Below are 26,069 nucleotides of genomic sequence, written 5' to 3'. Positions count from 1 at the left end.
CCACACCATTGGGCACCAATCTGACTCCCACACTGGGCCACCATGCCTCTGGGTGTTCACACTTGATGCCTCCAGGTTTCCTGACCTCCAGGCCAACAGGCCTGCAGGTCTCTAGGTGTCCAGGTCTCCAGGCACCCAAACCTCCAAGTCTCTGGGCCTCCAGGTCAAGAACACCAAGCCTCCAAGTCTGCATGCTTTCAAGCCTCCAGGTCGCAAAGATTCCAGTTCTCCAGGCCACCACGACTCCAAGCTTCTAAGGTCCATATCTCCGTGTTACTAGGCATCCTTGTCTCCAGTTCTCCAGGCCTCCAGGAGTTCAGGCCTCCATGCCCTCATCTGTCCAGCTCTCTAGACCTTCAGGTCTCCTGACCTCCAGGTTGCCAGGCTTCCAAGTCTCCAAGAGACTAGGATTCCAGGTTTCCCGGCCTCTAGACACCCAGACCTCCAGGTCCCCAAGCCTGAAAAGCCTCCAGGTCTCCGGGCCTTCAGGATTGCAGCAATTCAGCTCTTTAGCTCTCAAGGTTTGGAAGCCTACAGCTCTCCAGGTCTCCAGACCTTCATGTCTCCAGAACCCTAGATCTCCTGGCCTCCAGCTCTCTAGGCATCCATCCATGTCACCAGGTCTCGAAGCTTACAAGTCCCCAGACCTCCAGGCCACTAAGTTTCCAGATGGGGTGACAAATGGACACAGTTGGAGCCCACAGAAGGTACCAACTCCATCGATTTCTGATGGGTAAGAAACTGCTCCTGCCTGTATACCCACTCTTTGCGATAGACATTTCTCTCGTAATTGCTAGCCCACAGTCATCTGTGGCTCTCTATAGTTAAGAATGATATTTCAATACCGAAGTGAGGAGATTGTAGAAACTTCTTCGTTTCCTGTTAATGAGGAGTTACATTTGATTCCTCGTTATACCTTCTCCTTCAGCTGCCTGCAGCCGCTGGGACGTGGGACCAGCCGTCTGGTTCACTGCTACTGCCTGGTGAGAAAAGTGAGCCGAGGGCAGCTCGGATGTGCAGTGGTATCTTTGTCTGTCGCGACATGCACTCCTATATTTGAATTAATCTCATTCTCTCTCGTCAAGATTTTTCATTCGTCGTTATAGCCAGCTACATTAGTCACTATACCAATGGTAAATTGCTGGATCGAAGGCCAAGGACAGCACAGGGCCCATACTATGACGTGACAGAGCCCATGATGCTTTGAATAATCAGTCAAGAGGCATGGGAGAAAGGGCGAGAGACTGGTTCTCATGTCTGTCTGTGGAGGGAAATTTCTGATGTTCTGTCGTGTGCTACATCTCCTCCAGGACAGGTGGCAGAGGCTGAGGCTGTATGCCACTGCACTACTCCATTTTAACTCTATCCTGAAATTTCACTGTTCCATTTCACTGTTCACTTTTAACTTTCCATCAACGACCCATGTAGGCCAAGCATCTCGCATATGATATAACTTCATTTCTGCCTGAATCTCCAATAAATGCAGACATTAGTTTAGGAGTATTTACGAGTTTGAATCGCCCCTGACAGTCATTTCTTCCATTCTGTCCATAACCCACATTCGCACATCCAGTACAAATTGGCTTCAAAAGCGGAGTGTCGTGCTTCTGTGTTCATTTTGTTCAGACTGCAGGATGATCGTTAAACACACACCAGTTGTGCTGGTGCTGTACAGGAAACTGTGATCGAAGGTAGCTGATAAACTATGGATAAAAGATAGGTTTAGACAATGTGATTGTGTGATTTACATTGGTTACTGGGGAATTTCCTAAGGTAAAAGCAGCAGTGATATGCCCAGGAGGAGGGGGGCGGGCGCTAGAGTCGTTTTGTTATTACATTTTTTTAGCTTGGAATATATCTGCAAATGTGGCAAACAGTGTTTGATGATGGATTGGAAAGCATGGAGACATGTAGTGCGCCAAACAGGACAGTGTAAGTGTTTAGAGTGGAAATATGTCTTTAATAGTGGAATAATAAAAGCGATTGTAACCTCGTTCCTGTTTTAGTACAAAATAATCGCGCGTGTTCTGTATAACAATTAAGAAGCCAGATCATATCACACAATGTAAAATTACGGAATTAAAAAATTTACACCTAGATCCCTATCACACAGTGTAAAATTACGAAATTAAAAAGTTACACCTAGATCCAGACTCGAATTTGAGTATTAAATTCTATGGACTCGCTCGATTGGGCAGTACAGCTATACAGTACCGATTGAAGATGTCAGTGCTACAAAACTGCCTTTCTTTGGAGCACAGTTTGTAGTCGGGGTGCGATTTTCTCAGACACGTGGTTGCAGTGTCGGCAGCGGCGCAGTGGCGGCCGAGCCCCGCCCGCTATCTTATCTGGGCGGCCTGCCGGCCCGGCTGATAGCCGGCCTGCCGGGCAAACACCGCTGCTCCAGCGCGCCACCCGCCGCGTCCGGTGGGCTCAAGTTGACCGCTGGGGTCGAGCTGAACGAGAAGTTTGAAAAACATTTTACGTTAAATAACTACACTTTAGTGACAAAAATTCTTTTACTTTCAGTATTTATATTTGCTGATTGAAAGTTCTTAATTTGTGGCAATCGATAAATGTGTAGTACTTCGAACCAATACCCGAATACTAATCACTTTCAGGAGGACTGACGTTTTAACTTTCTAGGTTTCCCTTCACAACGACAATTAGATCAATAACAAAAATTATTGTATTATATGAGGTTGGTGCACAAGTTCGAAGCGTTTTAGCATAAGTTTAATATACATAACAGATACAAATAACAGAGGCCTTAGCCGTCGATGATATATTCTTCTTCACTATTTCCAATAATTTGCCAATGCTGGGGTGGCTTCTCGATTCCGCGACTGTAAACATCATGCTGCTTTGAGGCGAATAACTCGTCGAGCCGTGTTCGGAGCTCATTTTCATCCGGAAAGGACGATCCTCGAAGGGTGTTCGACAGAGAGCGGAAAGATAAAAATCTGAGGGCGCAAGATCAGGTGAATTAGTTTCGTGCGGAATGACTTCCCAACCCACCTCCTGTACAGCGTTTTTTGTCTGCCTAGCAGAATACGGGCGTAAATGATCTTGGAGTAGCATCACTTCACGCAGTCTTCGTGGTCGCTGATCACGGACTGTATCTGCAACACGCCTCCGCTGTTGACAATAACTGTCCGCAGGCATCGTTCGTTACACCCCACCGTCGCTGTTACACCAGATGCACAAGATTATCTTTTGTCGACGGACGCAGGTCTCGGTGTGGGGAGTTGCTGCTTTGTTTGCGCTCAACCATTCCTTTATTTTCCTTGTGTTAACATAAAGACTTCATTTCTCGTCACCAGTAACGATACTGGATAGGAGCGATCGATGTTGTTCGAGAACTAACTGGTGACGACCAGCCAGAAATGCATATGTGGCCGTCCGCTCATTTTTGTGATTCTGGCTTAGAGCGTGCGGTACCCAAACACCCGATTTTTGAACCTTCCCCACTGCATGCAAAATGTCGCATGGTGGTGGAATGATCACAGTTTCAGATATACCACTTCGTTGTGGGTTCATACGTTTCAACGATCTTCATCAAACTTAGAAGGCGTCACTAATATCAAAACCATCCTCCTTAAAACAAGAAAACCATTTTCTTGTCATGCTCTGCCAATAGCATTTTCCCCATAAACGGCGCAAATGTTCTGGCTCTGCTGCTGCCAACCCTCTACTGAACTCAAACAGAAGAACATGTCGGAAATTTTCCGATTTCTTTACTTGGAACTCCATTTTCTAACGCCCACAGCTCCGCTTACTATCTCCAAATAACATAGTAAGAACATTTAAACCCAAATAACAACAGTGAACTACAGATAAAATATGACAAGCCGCATAAAGAAAACGTTACAAATTCTTGGAGGAATCGGGGTTAAGTTCACCACCTGACAAATCTTGAGTTAAGACCATCTTTCTTCAAGCTCTTCTTTTATGAACAAATATTCGTGATAGCGGCGACTATGTGACCTAATAAACCCAGCAACAATGTGACACGATGGATGCAGCGACAAATGTCTATTGTAGTCTACTGGTGGGGTTAGGAAATTGTTGTTTCAAGTGTCTGCTTGTTAACTCGTGAATTTGTCACGTAGACCACGGTTCTGTTTGTTGCATCATACAACTGAGACCATAAGAGTTGTCATTGTAAAAATGCCATTTGTGTACAAACGTAAATCGTGTTAACTCAAGAAATATTTTGAACTGTCTCTCACAGAAATTTTAAATTGATAAATAATCATTAACAAGGGCAGTAAAGTTCATAAAATTCCAAAAGGAATTCTGATAAACAGGATTCACGACCGTCATGGTGAAACACGAGGTGACCAGGTAGTGTTCACGCTCTCCTGAAGGGACTCCTCGATGATTTCCGCTTTCTGCCGCTAACCTTCGACACACCGGTATATCAAAGGCATTCCTCGTCGGCAAAGGACAGCTACTTCAATATGGCATCAAGAGAACAGAGGAACACTATGTGGAGAAAGTTCTTACCACACTAGATGTTAAATTCCTCCACATAATTGATGGTATCGGTATAGACGAGGTTTCTGAAGTAATGAAATTTGACAAAGTAGTTCGAAGAAATGGGGATTTTTCTTTTGATGTTGAATTGCACAGTGAACACGCTTTTGTGTGTGAGTTTTCTTAGAATCATATAAAGCAAATGTATGATAACATTTTTATCCTGAAATTCATTCTGCATATTACTCTGATATTACTAATAAAATTAAAGTATATCTTCACATTTATTTTTCAGTTACTGATAGCCTCTGAACAGTTAGTCACGCTAGAGTTATAAAGTATCCACAATTATCACATAATAGATAATGAATCAAATTCACCCTGTGGGGGACGACATTAATGCAGTTCTTTTTCCTAATTTTCCGATCTGCTAGAGCTTTTATTACTACATCTCTGAAAGAAAAACCGATATATTAATTTTATTGTTTTCAGAAATATTTAAGTTTTAGGTCCAAAATATATTTAAGTCCAAAATTGTTGAGTCCTTTCCCATTTGACGGTACTGTAGTGGGGAAAATGGGCGTGATTCTCCACAGCTTACGCCTTGTACAACGGTTCCATTTCTTTTGTTCACCACGATTCAGCACTAGCAGTATTTCTTAGCTGTAATGAACTCTCAAAATTTCATTATCAGGACGACTGTGTAGTCGTTCTGTAACACGGCGAACAACATACAAATACAAACACGAATAATCCCCCAACGGAATGTGCACTCAACATGCTCTTCGCGGTGAATCAAAACACACACAGGAACTCATCAAGCTACTATGGGATTAATAATTTTCTTACTCTATTTATCTGTTATCTGAAGTTAATTACTGCAATAGGTTGCTGTTTCCATATGTGCTATGGTATTTTAAATTGTTGTTTAGTAAAATAAATCTTGCAACCCCTCGGACCCCTTCTCCAGCCCAACCTAATTACCACCCAAATGCTGTGCTACACTACTTCCTCCGTAAAATGGTGTCTGGTGAGGTGAAACATCATTAAAAAACTTCTAAAAGCATCAAGTACTCATAATTCGGTCTCTGTGCATATGATTAACATAGCCTCAGAACAAAATGTCTACTCGCTTTGCATATTTTGAAAGGCATCTAAGACATGCTAAGATGTGCAGGTTGCATTGTAACACTTAACATGAACATTTTGTGTGTGTGTGTGTGTGTGTGTGTGTGTGTGTGTGCTGCTAACATATATTTTGACAACATGTGGAATGAAGATCCATCGTAACCCTTAGTAGTGGACTATGTTCATACCGGTGCATTTTGTTAGTGCGAGTTGCCTACATCAGGGGCAGGTATACACTCAGAGGCAAACCTATTGTTCTCCTTTGATTGACAGGTACTTAACCTATTGCTCTGTTAAGTGCTTTTCTATGTCACCCCCATTTCCTTTTGATTAACAGGTACTTAACCTATTGTTCTATTAAGTGCTTTTCCATGTCATCCCCTTTTCCTTTTGATTGACAGGCACTTAACCCATTCTCCCCTCCCCCCCCCCCCCACACCCGCCCCCCCCCCCCCACAACACCCTCCCCCTCACTGCTACAGGTTCACTTTCAGGTCTGAATAATTGGAATATGCTTCCATCTCATTCTTATCAATTTGATTGACAATTAAGTAGATCAATTAGTCAAACTCTCTGGTGGGAAAGTGACACACCCCCTGCCATGTCCCCTGGTGCGAAGTTCAAATTGTATCAGGACAATGCAACCTCTATCAACCTAAGAAAATAGTGGGGAAAAAGGTCACGTCCACTAACCTAAGTCATCCGACCAGCACCTCTTCCTAGAAATTGGCGGTAAAAAGACTCTGTTGATCGATCATTTGGAGGGTATTCGATTGTAATGTATGGAATATTGTTTCAGCAATTTAGACATTGGTTGGAATTTTGTTTATTTAAACAATTTAGAGGATTCAAGGCATTGTATGTAATATATGGAAATTGGTGGAGAGGAAGGATTTCACAACAGGAAGCAGTTATTGACGAAGTGTTATACTTTGTAGTAGGGGCTGTGTGATATGTTAGCACTGAGCATCAGGCTTATAAAGTACTTGTTTGTGTTCTGACATGTGCAAAGGAAATGACTATGTCCAGTTGTAAGGAATGTGTGAATTTGATGTGGAGTACTGTGATAGCATGGGAAGAGTATGTCAAGTCATAAGAATGGTACTGATATTTCTATTTCCAGAGCCATAGCCATCAACAGAGTGTATTTCCGATACTTTGCTCATTGTCAAATGTCATTCAACTGAGACAGCGATCGTAACATTTAGTTGTAAGTACAGGGATAAAATATATATGTGACCGATTTCTTAGGATAAACACTCTACCTGAGCGTGGTCGGCCTGCAGTGCCAGTGACTTGTGTGGGGGTCATTCACGTATCCTATGGAGGGTAGGAATAGTCAGACTGGGGATGCCTGTTGGAGTGTAGGAATGTAGATGAATTAACCATGTTGTCCTGTAGACGACCGAAAAGTGAAGTAATACTTAGTACGTGTTAGATAGCTTTCGTGACTGCGTGGAAATCTGAGAACACTGAATATGGATGTGCTTTTGCACTAGATCGTTATTCCCTCACTTGTCTGCTTCTGCACGTTTTGCGCCTTTATATAGTTGAGGCAAGATCGACTGTGGTGTGTGCATCTAGTGTGTGGAAGACAGATTTGCCAGTTCTCTAGACATGAGAACTACTTTAGTTGGCCTTGTAAATTATAGGGATGATCTGGAATCTACTACATCACCGACACCAGTGTACGAGAGTGGAAATATCAGTTTCCTCTATTTGTTTCGAGTTGCCGAGCAAATGTCTTCACAGACGTGACAAGTTTCTAGTTAGTCAGTGGCTTACAGCACGCCCCACCTAGCTAAAATTTCGGGTTTCTGGAGAAATAATTTCCTGTCTATATCTTGAGAATTATATTGCACTAGCGATCAGTAGGATGATGCCTAGTGCTTGATATCAAGAAGGACCGCGAAAATGGTATAATATTATGGCGAACCATGTGAAAATACATTTGTTCTTGTTATTCCCAAGTCTGGAGATGTGTGTAGAAATGCGAGCAAGCAAGGATGCAGGCTTAGAGCAGAAACAGTAACATGTTTGTGCCGAGAGGAAACGATCCCGAATTTGTAGAAAAGCTCTGAGAGTGACTTCGGTCCGCTGAGAGTGCTCTGCTCGCGCATTGGGGCTGGATGACATGTGATCGTCAGCTGCGGGAAAATATCTAGTGCTGTGAGGAGTATATATACGGTACTGTCCGTCCTTGTGGTACATGTACGAATGTAAAAGGGATTAGTTTGTTTGGCACAGGATACGAATTGTATGTTTACAGCATCGATACAGTACACAGTCATATATTGCAGGGTTGGAGATCGGTTTCGCACACTAATATTCAGGTTCCTGTCCTCGGTGGAAGAACAGTGTAAATGAGTAAGAATCTTTCCGTATTTGACGGTATGTATGGTAGTTTGTAAGATTTAATTGCCAGTCCAGTATGGCGATCTGTGTAAATTAACCACTGAAAGTCTCGTCTGCAGAAGCAAAAAAGGCGGATGGTGCTTCGATACCAGTGGCAACAGTAATGCGGCGGGTAATTTCGATAAGAGCCAATCATTATGATCGATTCATTCACATCCTTTGTGTGTGTTGAAAGCAGGTGGGGTAACACGTGATGGACTAGGTAGCACGTTAGGTCCATGAGGAAGACTGCATTCGACGTTATTCTGCGTTGTTTTCGTAAACAGGTCCCGTTAGGGCAAGAATTTTCGTGCATACAAGTTGGGACATCAAGAAAGCGAGCGTTAACTATTTCCGGAACACTATACTATTTCCGCGAAGTCGACTCAGTTCTAATTTTTTACATAGTCATGTGACATCAGTATAAGATTGAGAATCCTGTTAGATGCTCTTGCGAGGGTTTGCAGCTACGCGCGCACACTTCGCGGCGTTGCGTCAGTCACGTTGCGCAGTTAAACTGGATTAGACGTGTCTCTCATGTTGCACGAGGAACCATGCACCCTGTGCTATTCCAGGAAGCATTGGAACACCTCTCTCGGTGCTGGACCGTATCACAGTTATGCGTCATCGCGTATGGGACCAGCGTGAGCGCGCCTTGGAGTTCTGCGACGTCGGCACAACACTGACTGTATACTCGAAAATAGAAACAACTTTCACCTCCGTCCGGCGGCGGTTCGCGGCAGTAGCGGCGGTTGCGGCGGGGGTGGCGGCTTTGCGGCTGTCGAGTGGCGGGATGTGTTTTTTATAAGAAATCTTTTGTTTAAGCTATATTCCATCGATTTCACCAACCAAAAGGATGGTGTGAATTAGGAGAAGCTACCCCATACATGTGAAGAATACTGATTTAATTAATTTGCAAAAATCTTTTATATCAATGTGGTGTTAGCAGTACAGTAGTTAATGGGAGGGAGTGCGTGAGTGGGTGACACGGAGCAGAACAGCAGGTAAAGTGCAGAACACTGGTTAATTTGCATAATTTTTATGTAAAACGCAGGACAAAAGTTTAAGGGGTGTTTAAGGAGTGTGTGGCAAAGAAGAATGCGCTAGAAATAGCTTTCAAAAGCATGTGAAATTCGAGAAGTGTACCAGAAAATGGATGGAGGACACAACTAATTACTTAATTTGGTATCATTGGCGGTAGAATATTTTAAGGAAATCGGGGTGACATGGAAACCACTTAACAGAACAATAGGTTAAGTGCCGACAAAGGCCCAACCATTAGGTTAAGACACTCCGAGTACAGAACCGAACATTAGGTTATGCATCATGTTTGTTGTTGTTGTTGTGGTCTTCAGTTCTGAGACTGGTTTGATGCAGCTCTCCATGCTACTCTATCCTTTGCAAGGTTCTTCATCTCCCAGTACATACTGCAACCTACATCCTTCTGAATCTGCTTAGTGTATTCATCTCTTGGTCTCCCTCTGCGATTTTTACCCTCCACGCAGCCCTCCAATACTAAATTGGTGATCCCTTGATGCCTCAGAACATGTCCTACCAACCGGTCCCATCTTCTCGTCAAGTTGTGCCACAAACTCCTCTTCTCCCCAATTCTACTCAATACCTCCTCATTAGTTATGTGATCTACCCATCTAATCTTCAGCATTCTCCTGTAGCACCACATTTCGAAAGCTTCTATTCTCTTCTTGTTTAAACTATTTATCGTCCATGTTTCACTTCTATACATGGCTACACTCCACACAAATACTTTCAGAAACAGCTTCATGAGACTTAAATCTATACTCGATGTCAATAAATTTCTCTTCTTCAGAAATGCTTTCCTTGCCATTGCCAGTCCACATTTTATATCCTCTCTACTTCGACCATCATCAGTTATTTTCCTCCCCAAATAGCAATAGCCATTTACTACATTAAGCGTCTCATTTCCTAATCAAATTACAGCAGCATCACCCGATTTAATTCGACTACATTCCATTATTCTCGTTTCTCTTTTGTTGATGTTCATCTTATATCTTCCTTTAAAAAACATGTCCATTCCATTCAGCTGCTCTTCCTGGTCCTTTTCTGTCTCTGACAGAATTACAGTGTCAACGGCCAACCTCAAAGTTTTTATTTCCTCTCCGTAGATTTTAATTTCTACTCCAAATTTTTCTTTTGTTTCCGTTACTGTTTTCTCAATACACAGATTGAATAACATCGGGGAAAGGCTACAACCCTGTCTCACTCCCTTCCCAACGGCTGCTTCCCTTTCGTGCCCCTCGATTCTTATAACTGGCATCTGGTTTCTGTACAAATTGTAAATAGCCTTTCGCTTCCTGCATTTTAGCCCTGCCAGCTTCAGGATTTGTAAGAGAGTATTCCTGTCAACATTGTCAAAAGCTTTCTCTAAGTCTACAAATGCTAGAAACGTAGGTTTACCTTTCCTTAATCTATTTTCTAAGATAAGTCATAGGGTCCGTATTGCCTCAGATGTTCCAACATTTCTACGGAAACCAAACTGATCTTCCCAGAGGTCGGCTTCTACCAGTTTTTCCATTCGTCTGTAAAGAATTCGTCTTAGTATTTTGCAGCAGTGGCTTATTAAACTGATAGTTCGGTAATTTTCACATCTGTCAACACCAGCTTTCTTTGGGGTTGGAATTATTATATTCTTCTTGAAGTCTGAGGGTATTTCGCTTGTCTCATACATCTTGCTCACCAGATGGTAGAGTTTGTCAGGACTGGCTCTCCCAAGGCTGTCAGTAGTTCTAATGGAATGTTGGCTACTTCTGAGCCTTGTTTCGACTTAGGTCTTTCAGTGCTGTGTCAAACTCTTCACGCAGTATCATATCCCCCATTTCATCCTCATCTACATTCTCTTCAATTTCTATAATATTGTCCATAAGAACATCTCTCTTGTATAGACCCTCTATATACTCCTTCCACCTTTCTGCTTTTCCTTCTTTGCTTAGAACTGGGTTTCCATCTGAGCTCTTGAAATTGATACAAGTGGCTCTCTTCTCTCCAAAGGTCTCTTTAATTTTCCTGTAGGCAGTATCTATCTTACCCCTAGTGAGATAAGCCTCTACATCCTTACATTTGTCCTCTAGCCATCCCTGCTTAGTCATTCTGCACTTCCTGACGATCTCATTTTTGAGACGTTTGTATTCCTTTTTGCTTCCTTCATTTACTGCATTTTTATATTTTCTCCTTTCATCAATTAAATTCAATATATCTACTGTTAGCCCAGAATTTCTAATAGCCCTCGTCTTTTTACCTACTTGATCCTCTACTACCTTCCCTATTTCGTCTCTCAAAGCTATCCATTCTTCTTCTACTGTATTTCTTTCCCCCATTCTTGTCAATCGTTCCCTAATGCTCTCCCTGAAGCTCTTTACAACCTCTGGTTCTTTCAGTTTATCCAGGTCCCATCTCCTCAAATTCCCACCTTTTTGCAGCTTCTTTAGTTTCAATCTAGAGTTCATAACCAATAGACTGTGGTCAGAGCCCACATCTGTCCCTGGAATAGTCTTACAATTTAAAACCTGGTTCCTAAATCTCTGTCTTACCATTATATAATCTATCTGAATCCTGTCAGTATCTCCAGGCTTCTTCCATGTATACAACCTTCTTCTATGATTCTTGAACCAAGTGTTAGCTATGATCAAGTTATGCTCTGTGCAAAATTCTACCAGCAGCGTCCTGTTTCATTTCTTAACCCCAATCCACATTCACCTACTACGTTTCCTTCCCTCCCTTTTCCTACACTCGAGTTCCAATCACCCATGACTATTAAATTTTCGTTTCTCTTCACTATCTGAATAATTTATTTTATCTCATCATACGTTCCATCAATCTCTTCGTCATCTGCAGAGCTAGGTGGCATATGAACTTGCACTATTGTGGTAGGCGTGGTCTTCGTATCTATCTTGGCCACAATAAGTCGTTCACTATGCTGTTTGTAGTAGATTACCCACATTCATGTTTTCCTATTCACCATTAAACCTACTCCTGCATTACCCCTATTTGATTTTGTATTTATCACCCTGCATTCACGTGACCAGAAGTCTTGTTCCTCCTGCCACCGAACTTCACTATTTCCCACCATATCTAACTTTAACCTATCCATTTCCATTTTTAAACTTTCTAACCTACCTGCCCAATTAAGGGATCTGACATTCCACACTCCGAACCTTAGAACGCCAGTTTTCTTTCTCCTGATAACAACGTCCTCGTGAGTAGTCCCCGCCCGGAGATCCGAATGGGGGACTCTTTTACCTCCGGAATATTTTACCCAAGAGGGCGCCATCATTATTTAACTATACAGTATGCTGCATGCCCTCCGGAAAAATTATTGCTGTAGTTTCCCCTTGCTTTCAACCGTTTGCAGTACCAGCACAGCAAGGCTGTTTTGGTTAGTGTTAGAAGGCCAGATTAGTCAATCATCCAGACTGTTGCCCCTGCAACTACTGAAAAGGCTGCTGCCCCTCTTCAGGAACCACACGTTTGTCTGGCCTCTCAACAGATACCCATCCGTTGTGGTTGCACCTACGGTACGGCTATCTGTATCGCTGAGGCACGCAGGCCTTCCCACCAGCGGCAAGATCCATGGTTCATGGGGTGGACATCATGTTTATTCCATGTAATTACTTCTTACAGGACCTACATGTTTCCAGACATCAAGGAATGATGAGCCAAGAGAAACCCAACCCCCACAAACTCATTTTTTTAAATAAATAAACAATATTCCAATTTCCGTATATTCCATACAATGCCCTGAATCCCCTAAATTGGTTAAATAAACAATATTCTACACAATGTCTCAATTGTTTAAACAATATTCCATACTCTACAATATAAAACCCTCCAAATGATAATAGGGATTTATAAATTTATTTATTCACCTTCTTTCACTATTGTGTCTCCCACAAAGTACTGTGGTGGCATTTTGTAACTTGTGAGGAAACTTCATTGTTTTCAAATTATATTTTTTACATCGATTGGAAGATTGAATATTATTTTCTCTTAATGGGAGTTCTGAAAATAAAATTGCAGTGTTTTAAAGAAAAGTATGACACTCAACTCCACCTGGAATTATGTCTATGAAAAATTTTCAGATGCACAGTTCAACCCGCAAATACAGATTTGCTATCACTACTGCCAATGTGTCAGAATTAAAAAATTGCTGCTGATCTATATTTCGAAATAGATTTATCCAGTAAAGACACTATGTCAAATTTCCAATTGAATGCAAATTTAATTGCGAAGATTGTGACAAAAGTCATGGGCTACCCCCTAATATCGTGGCGGACCCCTTTTCCCCCGCGTAGTGCAGGTAGTTGTCGTGGTAATGACTCAACAATTGCGAAAATGCTCCACATGCCCGATTATGTCCAATAAATGTTCGTTAGGATTCTTTAATTTGAGGAAGAAAATTCTGAGAATGTTCGTCTGGAGTACAGCAGTGTACGGTAGCGAAACATGGACTGTGGGAAAACCGGAACAGAAGAGAATCGAAGCATTTGAGATGTAGTGCTACAGACGAATGTTGAAAATTATGTGGACTGATAAGCTAATCAATGAGGATGCTCTGCGCAGAATCAGAAAGGAAAAGAATATGCGAAGAACACTGAGGAGGAGGGGACAGGATGATAGCACATCTGTTAAGACATGAGGGAATGACTTCTATGGCATTAGGGAGAGCATGGAAGGTAAATACTGTAGAGGAAAACGGAGATTGGAATACAGCCAGCAAATAACGGAGGACGTACAGGGGATAGGCAAAATAACGTGAACATCTGTACTTACCTGGCAATGGTTTACTAATAAGGGGTTCGACCCCCATTCGCCCGTAATAGAGCTGCAATTCTTCTTGGAATACTAGCATATGATGATCGTATAGTCTCCAGTGGAATGTTATGCCACTCTTCGATCAGAGCCTCTTCTAACTCCTGTACTGACGAGGGAGGCGGAAATGTGCTGCGGAGTCTGCGCTCCAGTACCGGCCACAATGGTTAGATAATGTTCAAGTCCGGATAATGTGCTGGCCAGGGAAGACGGTGCAGTTAAGTAGCATGCTCCTCATACCACGATTTTACTGTCCTGGCTGTGTGAATGGGTGCATTATCGTCCTGAAGTATGGCATCATTTTTGGGTAACAACATTTGAATCATGGGCTGGACCTGATCACATAAAATTTTTACATAATCGTTGGCTTTGAGAGTAATTATGGTACCAGCAGAATATCATGATATGGCTACCCCACGCCATCGGACTTCCAACCGTTGGAATCAAGCAATCAGGATTGTAATCTTCTTTTGGGTTCTCCAGACGTAAACCCAGACGCAATAACGGAAACGTTGACTCGTGGGGCCATATGACGTGTTTCCAGTGATGAGCCGTCCAGGATTTATGCTCCTGACCCCATTTTTTACGCTTCTTTGCGTTGGTTGTCGTCACTAATGGTTTCGGTATAGCAGCTTGTCCATCAATATTCGCTTTGCGGAGTTCTCGGCGGACTTCCGTCGATAGATGGCTATTGAGCTCTGCAGTCACTTTAGCCGCTGCAGTTTTGTGTTGTTTTGACACAATTCGTGTTAGCGTACGGCAATCTCTGTCATTTAGTTTTAATTCGTGCCCACTGTTACGTTTACACGGTGATGTCATGACTGTTGAAACAGTTGCTCTTGAAACATTCAATAAGTTGACTGTGTTGGTTACGGATGCTCCAGCTAATCGGGCCCCCACAATCTGCCCTCTTTGGAACTCTGTTAGGCCTTTCATTGCACTCCGACCTCGGCCTCTGAATGTAAATACGAAGTGTGCACTTCACGTAAAGAGCCTGCACTGATGCCTAGTCTGCATTGAACACGCACAGTCCAGCACGATACGTGCCTTACCTGTGATGTGGACTGTCAAACACAACCACCCCATTACTACCACTGTTCACATTATTTTGCCTATCCCCTGTAGGCTGCAAGCGCTTCTCTGAGATAGAGAAGTTGGCACAGGAGACAAGTTCGTGGCGGCTCGCATCAAACCAGTCAGAAGTCCAGAATGATTCCCAGACAAGTCGTGAACAACCGCGTCGCGGTACGTGGCGCATTGTTATCGATAAAAATGCCATCGTTATTTGGGAAAACCAATCGCGACAATTGCGGCCTGGTCACAATTCTAACATTGTTTGGGAACACGAAGTCTATGAGTGGCTGTAAATGGTCTCCAAGTAGCCGAGCATAACCATTTTGAGTCAATGATAAGTTGAGTTGGACCAGAGGACACAGACCTTCACACCATTACGTAGCCACCACCATCTTTCACGGTGCCTTGTTGGCAACTCGGGTCCATGGCTTCGTGCAGTGCATCACACTCGAACGCTCCCGTCAGCCCAAGCGAACAGACAACGGGACTCACCTGACCACGCCACGATTTTCCAGTCATCCAGTCATCCAGGGTCGAATCGATAAAAGTGATGAACCCCGGAGAGGCGCTGCAGGCCAAGTCCTGCTGTCGCACTCGCGTCAGTTGTCCTCTGGCACAGCCCACCAACGCCAGATTTCGTTAGTGAGTACGCTACATACAACAAATTTTCTCAGGCTGGTGATGGATACAGATCTCAAGTTTAAAGAAATATTCAACAAGTTAGCTCCCTTTTGTACACAGCAATATATGGTGAAAGACGCACCAAATATAAATTCATAGCAATCCCTGGTTTTCATTGCAAAGTATTTGGATTTCTCACAGAACCTCACTTAATATAGAGAGATATGATCATTAATGAGGTGACAGCCACTGCATCGTTAAGCTGACGACTGACACTATGAGATAGAGGAGAATAGAATTCTTTTACCGAATTCTTTCCATAAAATCATGTGAGGCAGGGCGCCGTGCAGCCTGCCCGCACACGCCTCCGTTCCCGCAGTGTAGTCCATGTGAGGAGAGAACGTGGCGATCGTAACAGAACAGACGGGAAGCCGACCACTGCACCCCTCTCAGATTTAGTGGTAAACTGGCCCTGTGGACAGCCCCTCGAAAACTCAACCCAGATCGAGCATCAAACAGGAACAAGGTGTACTGGACTATTAAAAAGAACAAAATAGTGACCGGTCCGAGTTGAAGAAAAGCTACATCGAGCGAGTTCTACTGCCACCGCCTCGTGGTTGTGTAGTAACGGTGTAGGACCGCGGAGCAGGAAATACGAGATCAGACCTGCATTGTGCCCATTTTTTTTAATGAACTTATGAACTATCCCTGCGGTCATTGACGTGTCTGTTCTCTTTCTGTAGTGTTGGCAATTGCCATACTGTACATAGATATGGAATGTGAGTCATGTGGCAAGACTATATTACCGTCACAAACAAATGTGATGTAAAGTGAGAGCAGGCACGCAACTTCCTCAAAGCTCCTCAAAACACATCGCAGGTGTATATCCTTCCACAATTGCAGATAAATGCGGCTGCACAACTTCACCCGAGCAGCTGCCAATCTGTGGTCCACAGTTCCTGACCAGTCATCTCCAGCTGCCGGCTAGTTCCAGTTGCTCAATAGTTTCCTAGCTAACACCAATCAAAGACAGATTATCGGGTAGACAATGCCGATTGCGAAAGCGTTTTACTTCCATCGAGCTTGCACTAATAGACTGTCAACCGACAGCACTCTATTACTGAATGTCTGTTGGATTAGATAGTCACCGTAGGCAACGGTACTTGCCCGTCTCAGAAATTTACTTCCCTGCCTCACATCTACGTCAGACTAAACTGTTTCCATCCGAATCAGCTTTGAAGGCCCAATAGTACCGACCGGCCGCCATGTCATCCTCAAACGGGGGCGTCGCTGGATGCAGTTACGGAGGGGACGGTCATATAGCCAGCAACCCGCTCTCCCGTCTACTGTCAGTTATCGTGACCCTAGACGATACTTCCTGGTCAAATAGGTGCTGAGTCTGGTTCACGAGGGTTGAGGGCACTCCAATTTAAAAATGTTCAAATGTGTGTGACATCTTACGGGAGTTAACTGCTAAGTTCATCAGTCCCTAAGCTTACATATTACTTAACCTAAATTATCCTAAGGACAAACACACACATCCATGCCCGAGGGAGGACTCGAACCTCCGCCGGGACCAGCCACACAGCCCATGACTGCAGCACCCTAGACCGCTCGGCTAATCCAGCGCGGCGCACTCCAACTGCCGACAGCACTCGGCAGATCCAGACGGTCACCCACGCTAGTACTAGTCAGGCCTGCCAGTGCTTAACTTGGACGATCTGATGGGAACCGATGTTACAACTGTGGGAAGGCCAGCGACACATGAGGCTAGGTTGAATATTTGTACTGAATATAATTTTAATAAGTGGTAGTTACTTGTTTCATATTGAGACGCTCACATTTTTTCTGTGACTGTTGGGTGGTTGCTTGATTCGCGGGGAGGGGACCAAACGGAGAGGTCATCGGTCCCATCGGGTTAGGGGAGGATGGAGAAGGAAGTGCGCCGTGCCATTTCAAAGGAAGCATCCCGGCATTTTCCTGAAGCGAATTTCGGAAATCACGGAAAATCTAAATGAGAATGACCGGACGCGGGTTTGAACCGTCGTCCTGACGAAAGCGAGTCCAGTGTGCTAAGCACTGCACCACCTCGCTCTCTATTACAGTATTAAACGCACTGTGTCGAGCCTAGTTGGAAGCGTGCAAGCGTCCCATCTTCGGAAAGCAACTACTCGTAGTTTTCTGTGATAGGGGGTTCGCTGCCTGCTACCTTTTACGTTCAGGGACAAACGTATTTGGGGAATATAACGCATAAAACGAAACAACGCGTTTTCATAAAAAATAAAATAAAATCGTGTTGGAAAACTAAGTAATAGCTATTCTTATCCACAAGATAAAAGTATTTATTAAAAAGTGAGGAAGACCGGCTACTAGTATCGAGAATATAAAAACGCATTATTTAATCACTTTTGATGATAAAGAATGAATCCATTTTATAAGTGCCGCACACTTCAGAAATAAGCGAAAGTGAGTGGATTTTCGGGAAGAACTGGACTCGTCTGAAGCCTCTCTGGAGGCGGAGGTGCCTCCGGCGCCCTCCCCAGCGCTCCAGGCGCTCACCTCACCACTGTCGTAATTCACGTAGATGGGCAGCAAACGACACTTCAGGTGTTCCACTGACGTTACTTCTTTGAGTGTAAATTACTTTCATTCTCGGACCAACTGGTCTTTTCTGCTGGGTCAGTTGTGGAGGCGGGAATTTTCCGACTACGTATTTGCTGTTAATTACCTGCTTCTTTAAATTCTCCTTTTACTATTGCGATCCATTTTGTTGTTTCAGTTGTACCTTCAACGCGAGTTTCGTAGAACTGTAGTTGACTAATTAATACAGAAGGACACTTCCTTTAAAGTTACGTGTAATCCTTTATTTTAGCCTTTCATATCTTAATAAATATTGGTATACTTATGAGTTTCCTTATTAGCTAATTGTTTAGTGTATCTTGGAAGGAAGTACGAGGTCGTTCTGAAAAGTAATGCCCCATAACTTTTTATGTGAAACGTGTTAAAGTTATTTAAATAAAATTAATGTTATAAACACACTACGCCTTATTCTTCATGTATACAATTTCTCAACATAGTCAGCTTGGCAACGCACACATTTGGCTCTGGCTCTGAGCACTATGGGACTCAACATCTTAGGTCATAAGTCCCCTAGAACTTAGAACTACTTAAGCCTAACTAACCTAAGGACATCACACACACCCATGCCCGAGGCAGGATTCGAACCTGCGACCGTAGCAGCCTCGCGGTTCCAGACTGCAGCGCCAGAACCGCACGGCCACCGCGGCCGGCCGCACACATTTCTGCCAGCGAGAGGACAGTCTGCTGTACCATCACTATGCAATGTGTACCTTTGTTGACGGACCTCTGCTTGCGCCGCTTCACCACTATTACACAAGTCGTCGAAGGAACAGATGAAAATTAGATTCTGCCAAGTCGGGACGGTGCGGAGCTGACTTAATTTACTGTACGCACTGCCATGTTACATCCCAAAGCCCTCTGGTGGCAGAGGGCTGCAAACGTGTAGACATTAAGAATACAAATGCAGAACGTTAGTAACATTTGATTTACGTAAACAGCTTTCTGACCTTTCTCATAAAAAATGTAGGAGGCATTACTCGTCAGAAGGCCTCGTATTTCCTGATTATTTTCATCCAATTTCTTGAGTCCCCTTCTTCTTGTTGGCTAATGCAGAGTCTCAGTTTTATGTATTTTGAGAAGCATTTTTTATTTTTCATTGTACGTGACTTTTGCAATTCTGAATAATACACTCCTGGAAATGGAAAAAAGAACACATTGACACCGGTGTGTCAGACCCACCATACTTGCTCCGGACACTGCGAGAGGGCTGTACAAGCAATGATCACACGCACGGCACAGCGGACACACCAGGAACAGCGGTGTTGGCCGTCGAATGGCGCTAGCTGCGCAACATTTGTGCACCGCCGCCGTCAGTGTCAGCCAGTTTGCCGTGGCATACGGAGCTCCATCGCAGTCTTTAACACTGGTAGCATGCCGCGACAGCGTGGACGTGAACCGTATGTGCAGTTGACGGACTTTCAGCGAGGGCGTATAGTGGGCATGCGGGAGGCCGGGTGGACGTACCGCCGAATTGCTCAACACGTGGGGCGTGAGGTCTCCACAGTACATCGATGTTGTCGCCAGTGGTCGGCGGAAGGTGCACGTGCCCGTCGACCTGGGACCGGACCGCAACGACACACGGATGCACGCCAAGACCGTAGGATCCTACGCAGTGCCGTAGGGGACCGCACCGCCACTTCCCAGCAAATTAGGGACACTGTTGCTCCGGCAAGGGAACTTGCTGTTCCAACAGGACAATGCACATCCGCATGTATCCCGTGCCACCCAACGTGCTCTAGAAGGTGTAAGTCAACTACCCTGGCCAGCAAGATCTCCGGATCTGTCCCCCATTGAGCATGTTTGGGACTGGATGAAGAGTCGTCTCACGCGGTCTGCACGTCCAGCACGAACGCTGGTCCAACTGAGGCGCCAGGTGGAAATGGCATGGCAAGCCGTTCCACAGGACTACATCCAGCATCTCTACGATCGTCTCTATGGGAGAATAGCAGCCTGCATTGCTGCGAAAAGTGGATATACACTGTACTAGTGCCGACATTGTGCATGCTCTGTTGCCTGTGTCTATGTGCCTGTGGTTCTGTCAGTGTGATCATGTGATGTATCTGACCCCAGGAATGTGTCAATAAAGTTTCCCCTTCCTGGGACAATGAATTCACGGTGTTCTTATTTCAATTTCCAGGAGTGTATGAGTCTCCAGTTCAAAAAGCATAATTTTTCAGGCCAATCTCTCGAATGGTTCCGCCTAAATATTATTAGTTTTTCTGTGTATAGTTTCTATAGTACTGTGTGTACGACATAAAGCGCCACACTCTTGACAGACATTTTTTGCGCCCTGATTCATTAATATTTCTACCGATCTTGCAGAGCATGAGGACAGGGGCCTAGAATTCAGCAATCTCAGCTGCTGTTAACATGTAAATAAATGTCAGAGGCCTAGAATTCTGCTGTTATTGACATCTAAATGAATGCCATTTGTAGGAGTTTCGCAACAGTAAGTGTCATTGTTACGTACTGATTCATACCCATCGTTACGAATTATATCCAGAGTTGTAAGACTAGCATAGCCTACAGTAGATCATCGTAAGTGAGTGTAAGCCACGGTAGTTTCTTCAGTAGCTTGGGTCAGTTAAGTCCTATCTGCGTCACCCGCACATTAGATGTGTTGCATACTATTGGGCGTTACCTTACAATGATCACTTCCTTTGCGTATGCGATCAATGTCTCACTAGATTACCCTAGAAATAGCAAGTTCACTTAAACACAAACACTATTTACAACAGAATAGAAACTTTCGGTGTTTAATTCATGTTTTATTCGAAAAGTGTTGGTGTGCAACATGAAACAGGAGGATGCTGTAGAAAAAAAAATGCAGTTTATCATACATCTCTAGAATACATAATTTCTTCGACAAAAAGGTAAAATAAAAAACCGCTTCAAAACGAGAAATATAAATCATTGTTTCAATACTTCATCGAATTTACATAAAACATGTTCCTGTTATGCATAAACAACTCTCACATTTATAAAAGGAAACTCCTGCCTTTGATCATGCTGAAGAACATTTTATTGAGTGCGAAATAACAGCAACAATCTTCTGTATACATAAAAACATTGTCTCGACTCATTATCACTCAGCGAAAACCATTAAGGATAGAAACTTGAAATTTATAGAGGGTGTTGATAGTAGTAGGGCAAGGGTGGCACCACCGAATGTTGCATTGTTTCCAAATTCATTCAAGATGACGGATCCAAGATGGTTTCGATAAATATGGCAATGCCGCAATAATGTCATGGTGGGAAGTTCGAATTTTGGCTGGAAAATTGGTCAGTTGGGCTACTTCCAATAAATTTCGGTGGGAAAATAGGTCAATTTGGACACCTCCACTACTCTATGTCATCCACCACCACCTCTTCCTTAAAATTCGCGGGAAAAGAACTCAGCCTGTGCTGGGCTGCTGGAGAGGAAGGAGTGTGCTTCATTTATTTCCAGTACGAAGTTGGAATAATTTATTTAGGGATAATTTCAAACAGTTTATTTCTTTATTACGCTGATACAAAACAGTCGCCCTGACGTGCTTCGGATCACAATACGTAGCCCACAGACATGTAAACTGCTCGTACACTGATGTACAGACATGCTCACTACGCATAAAATTATCAAAATAATGCATGTACAACGCTGTGCAAACTCGTTCGCTAATTATAAACTGTCCAAATAATACATTGTACATCCTACATGCCTCCAAACTATCGAAATAATGCAGCACACTGATATACAGACAGGCAAACAGCTCGTAAATTGTCAAAATAATGCATGCATAACGCTCTGCAAACACACTCACAACAATTAAACAGCTGAAAATAATACGCCAGTCTCACATGCGAGACACGTCTCGCCATGCATATCCGGCCGGAGTGGCCGAGCGGTTCTAGGCGCTACAGTCTGGAACTGCGCGACAGCTGCGGTCGCAGGTTCGAATCCTGCCTCTGGCATGGATGTGTGTGATGTTCTTAGGTTAGGTAGGTTTAAGTAGTTCTAAGTTCTAGGGGACTGATGACCTCAGAAGTTAAGTCCCATAGCGCTCAGAGCCATTTGAACCATTTGGCCATGCATATGTTTACCATTGCTGATGCATAGCCTTGTACCTGTGGTCTCAACGAAGTCTCCCTCTCGATGTGCTATAGAAATCTGCTGCAATGCTTTCAGAAACTATTTACGAAAATATCCTAGAAGAACATAGGACGAATTCTTCCCAGCGAACCTAACAGGACAGCCATCCCACATGCAAGACGCCTCTGGCCGCTCACATGTGTTTACCTAGGAACCGTTGCTGGCATGATGATGAGTAGGCACGAGATGTTTACCTAGCGATTAACCCTTGTATATGCAGTTAAAAGATTGTCAGTGTTATACTGACATCTCATGTCTGTGTAAATAAAAGCCAAATCTCCATATGGATGTGCTATAGAAATCTTTCTGCAATGCTTTCCAGAGCAGCACAGAATGCATTCTTCTTAGTGATCCTAACGGGGCAGCCCGTCCATTATGTATCGACCCTTCAAGGAAATCGTAAAGTGCCGCAGATATAGTCAATGGTCACTTTTGTTGTTGTAAGAGCTTTCGTGATGTTTCAGACTGTCTGCATGGAAATTCTGGTCCTAGCAGGACCTGTTTACGAAAATAGCCAAGAATGATGCCGAATCTATCCATCCTGATACTCCTAATGAGCCACCCCATCCATCATGTGTTATCCTTCCCGGAAATCGTAACATCTTGCTTTCAACATACGTCTCAGAAACAGTAAGAGTTTCACTTATGTTCTCACCACAGAAAGCCTTCATCATGTCTGTGCATGGTTGCAAAAACACCATTTATCATAAAAGCATTCGTGTTGTTTGGAAAGAGAGCACTATCTAAGCACCGACAGGAAACTCAGGACAATTACACAAACAGAATTCGAAGCACTGTCTTACAGGAGACAAAAATGGTTGGAATTTTCGGTTTCCTACAGCTACTGGTCTAGAGATGACATAATGCCACAATGTCAGATGAAGCACAGCATTCCGCCAGAGATGCATGGTCTGCTTCAATTTGTCTTTGAACACTTGAACAAAGAAGACATCACATTTCTCTCTGGACTGACCATAGATACATTGCCCCTATCTTGTTTGAACCGTTCTGTACAGGCTGTCCTGTGAATGACTGGAGCATTCTGATTGGCTCTTACTCAGTTTACCCACCAATTTACTGATGTTGCTGATCTGGGAGCACTGCCGCTTTTTTTTTTTTTTTTTTCTTCAGACGAGACTTTCAGCAGCAAAACTATTTTGTACAGTTAAACCATGAAAAAGTGGTCTACAGACTGTGCAATATGGAAAGACAGTTCCACAATTGCACTGCGCTGCCACTGAGGATGGAAGCTTGAATATTTAAGCATGAAACTGATCTCCAACCTAGCTATAAATCACCAAATACCATATCAAACCCAGAATTCGTACCCTGCGCAATGCGAAATCGCCACCTCTGTATCCTACATATAGTTACCGACCATCAGACACTCGTACATATACTGCGAAGATAGGCAGCATAGGTACATGGACCGTATGTAGTCCTCGCAGCACTAGATATTGCCCGTGGGCTCGGTAGGTTATCCGTTACAGCAGACGGTCACAAGTCCTCTGCACCAAATACACGCTGGCCCGACGTGTGACCAGACCACCCCCAGCACTCTGGGGTTACTCTCTGAACTGTTGTGCAAAGGCTGGGTCGGTTTCCGTCTGCACAAAAGCACTACCATTTCTGGACCCGACCTGCCTGTTTGCTTCCTTTCTACACCCATCTCCAGACTCTGGAATTACATTAACATATGTATTTTCACATGGTTTACCAGAATATTACACCATTTTCGCTACACTTCTCGATATCAAGGATATATCAATATCGCTTGCATAGGAGTAATGCTTACACACTATAATTCCGCAGATATAGACTGGAAATTATTTTTCTAGAGACCCAAAATTTCAGCGAGGAGGAGCGTGCTGTAAACCACTGAATAAGTAGTAGCTTATCTTGTCTGCGGAGACATTTACGTGAAAACCCGAAAAAATAGAGGGAACTAATATTTCCAATTGTGAATACCGATGTCGGTGATATAAAGATTCTAAATCATCCTTATAATTTACAAGGCCAATTAACGTGTTTCTCATGTCTAGAGAACCAGCAAACGTGTCTTCCACCCGTTTTTCACCTGCTAGATGCACACAACACAATCGATGTTCTCTCAACAAAATAAAGATTGGAAATGTGCAGAAGCAGTGAAACGGACAATTTAGGTGGGAGAGAATGATGGTCCAGCGCAAACACATGTCCATATTGAATCTTCTCAAATTTCCACGGAGAGAACACGTGACCACGAAGACTGCCCAACATATATTGAGTATTAGTTCGCTATTCAGCCATCTTATGGGAAATACCCCTTGCTGACGGCTGTGGCTCTGGAAATAAAAATACCTGTATCATTCTTATGAGTTGACATAACTTTCCAAGTAAAAAAAAAAATCTCTCATTTCCTTTGCTATCACGGTACTCCTTGTCAAATCCATACCTTCCTTGTGCCTGGACATAGGCATTTTGTTTGGACATGTCGGAACACATATACACATACTTTATAAGCCTGATGCTCAAGGGGAACCTAACACGAATCCCCAACTACTAATATAATACTTCGCCAATTGCTGATTGCTGTTGATACAGAGCGAAAATCAGCGATGGGTGGACATGTCTCATAAGTTTTTCTGCGAGTGGTACCACTGTGTCTTAGAAAGAGAGATGTAATTGTCTTACAAGCAGCCATATGTTAAAAACACGATGGCAACAACTGGTCTTGGTTGTATAGGTGCTCACACGTATCGCTAACGATATCCACATTAAAAAACATACAAGCCTCATAATTCGAGTTATTGCACTACCTCTGAATGAAGTGGCTTTTCCCAGACAAATACCATAACACTGAATATAGTTGGTGATCGCCGGAGTGTGTATTATCAGACCAGCAGTGCGGTTACAAGTCGCTGATGGTGTAAGCTCATAATAAAATCATCGAATTTGGAAAGTGATTCGGCTAAGGAACGTAGTATGAAGCCAGTATTTGCAACTTCCTCATGTCGCCACTACATTTCTCTCCAGTATTTGTAACACATTCGGTCTCGATGCCACGTCAGAAGTTGTGCGATATATCCACTGGGTTATACGCAATGGTTGATTGAGAATGATCACAAATAGTAGATGGTATGCTGACTGATCTCATAAGAAATGTACACGTACTTTTCAGATCTTTCCAGTAGAAATGCTCTCTGCGATTTGGAATCAATTTTTTCCATTCAACTACATACCTGCATTGGATCCTATGGAGAAAGCCTTTAATGATTACAACCACTAGTGAATCATATTTCTGGCACTCTCATATTTCGAAACGACTCACCTTTTCGAACCTATCTGCTAAAGTAAAATTAAAACGGTCTTTTAGGTAGTCCCTGTGCGTCTTTCAACTGCTTTTCAGATTCTGCCCTGCCAACCATACAGCTTTACGCATGTGAGTGTTCCAATCGAAGTCGGGACCACATTCTGCAGGCCGCTGTAGAAACACACTAAGCTTAGTGTGACGGGACCGGCTTTGACCATTCAATGGAAATCGAACATGCTGTCATAGCTCCGCCAACCGTGTACAAGGTGTAAGGCAAGCGCCAAACGAAGGCCACTACTGCAACCCAACGTAGTATAGAAGTATGAAAAGGTACTGTAGTACATCTTATTGGGAAAATTAGGAAGACTCAACATCATACAGGTACTGCAATTCGAAGCAGGTCCGCATTCCTCAGGGTCCATTCACATCTATCACCCCAACATTCAATTATCGTTATACTGTACCATT

General features: G+C 43.5%; 1 non-coding gene across 1 annotated transcript; it reads left to right on the top strand.

Annotated features, from left to right (window-relative positions):
• Positions 1-22,047: 22,047 nt before the first annotated feature.
• Positions 22,048-22,131, top strand: Trnas-gga. The gene is given in 2 exon segments: positions 22,048-22,087; positions 22,097-22,131. It is a non-coding gene; the product is annotated as a tRNA-Ser (tRNA).
• Positions 22,132-26,069: the final 3,938 nt, after the last annotated feature.

Source organism: Schistocerca americana, chromosome 3, assembly GCF_021461395.2.
Source record: "Schistocerca americana isolate TAMUIC-IGC-003095 chromosome 3, iqSchAmer2.1, whole genome shotgun sequence".
NCBI lineage: Eukaryota > Metazoa > Arthropoda > Insecta > Orthoptera > Acrididae > Schistocerca > Schistocerca americana.
This window is presented reverse-complemented; position numbering and strand designations above follow the sequence as displayed.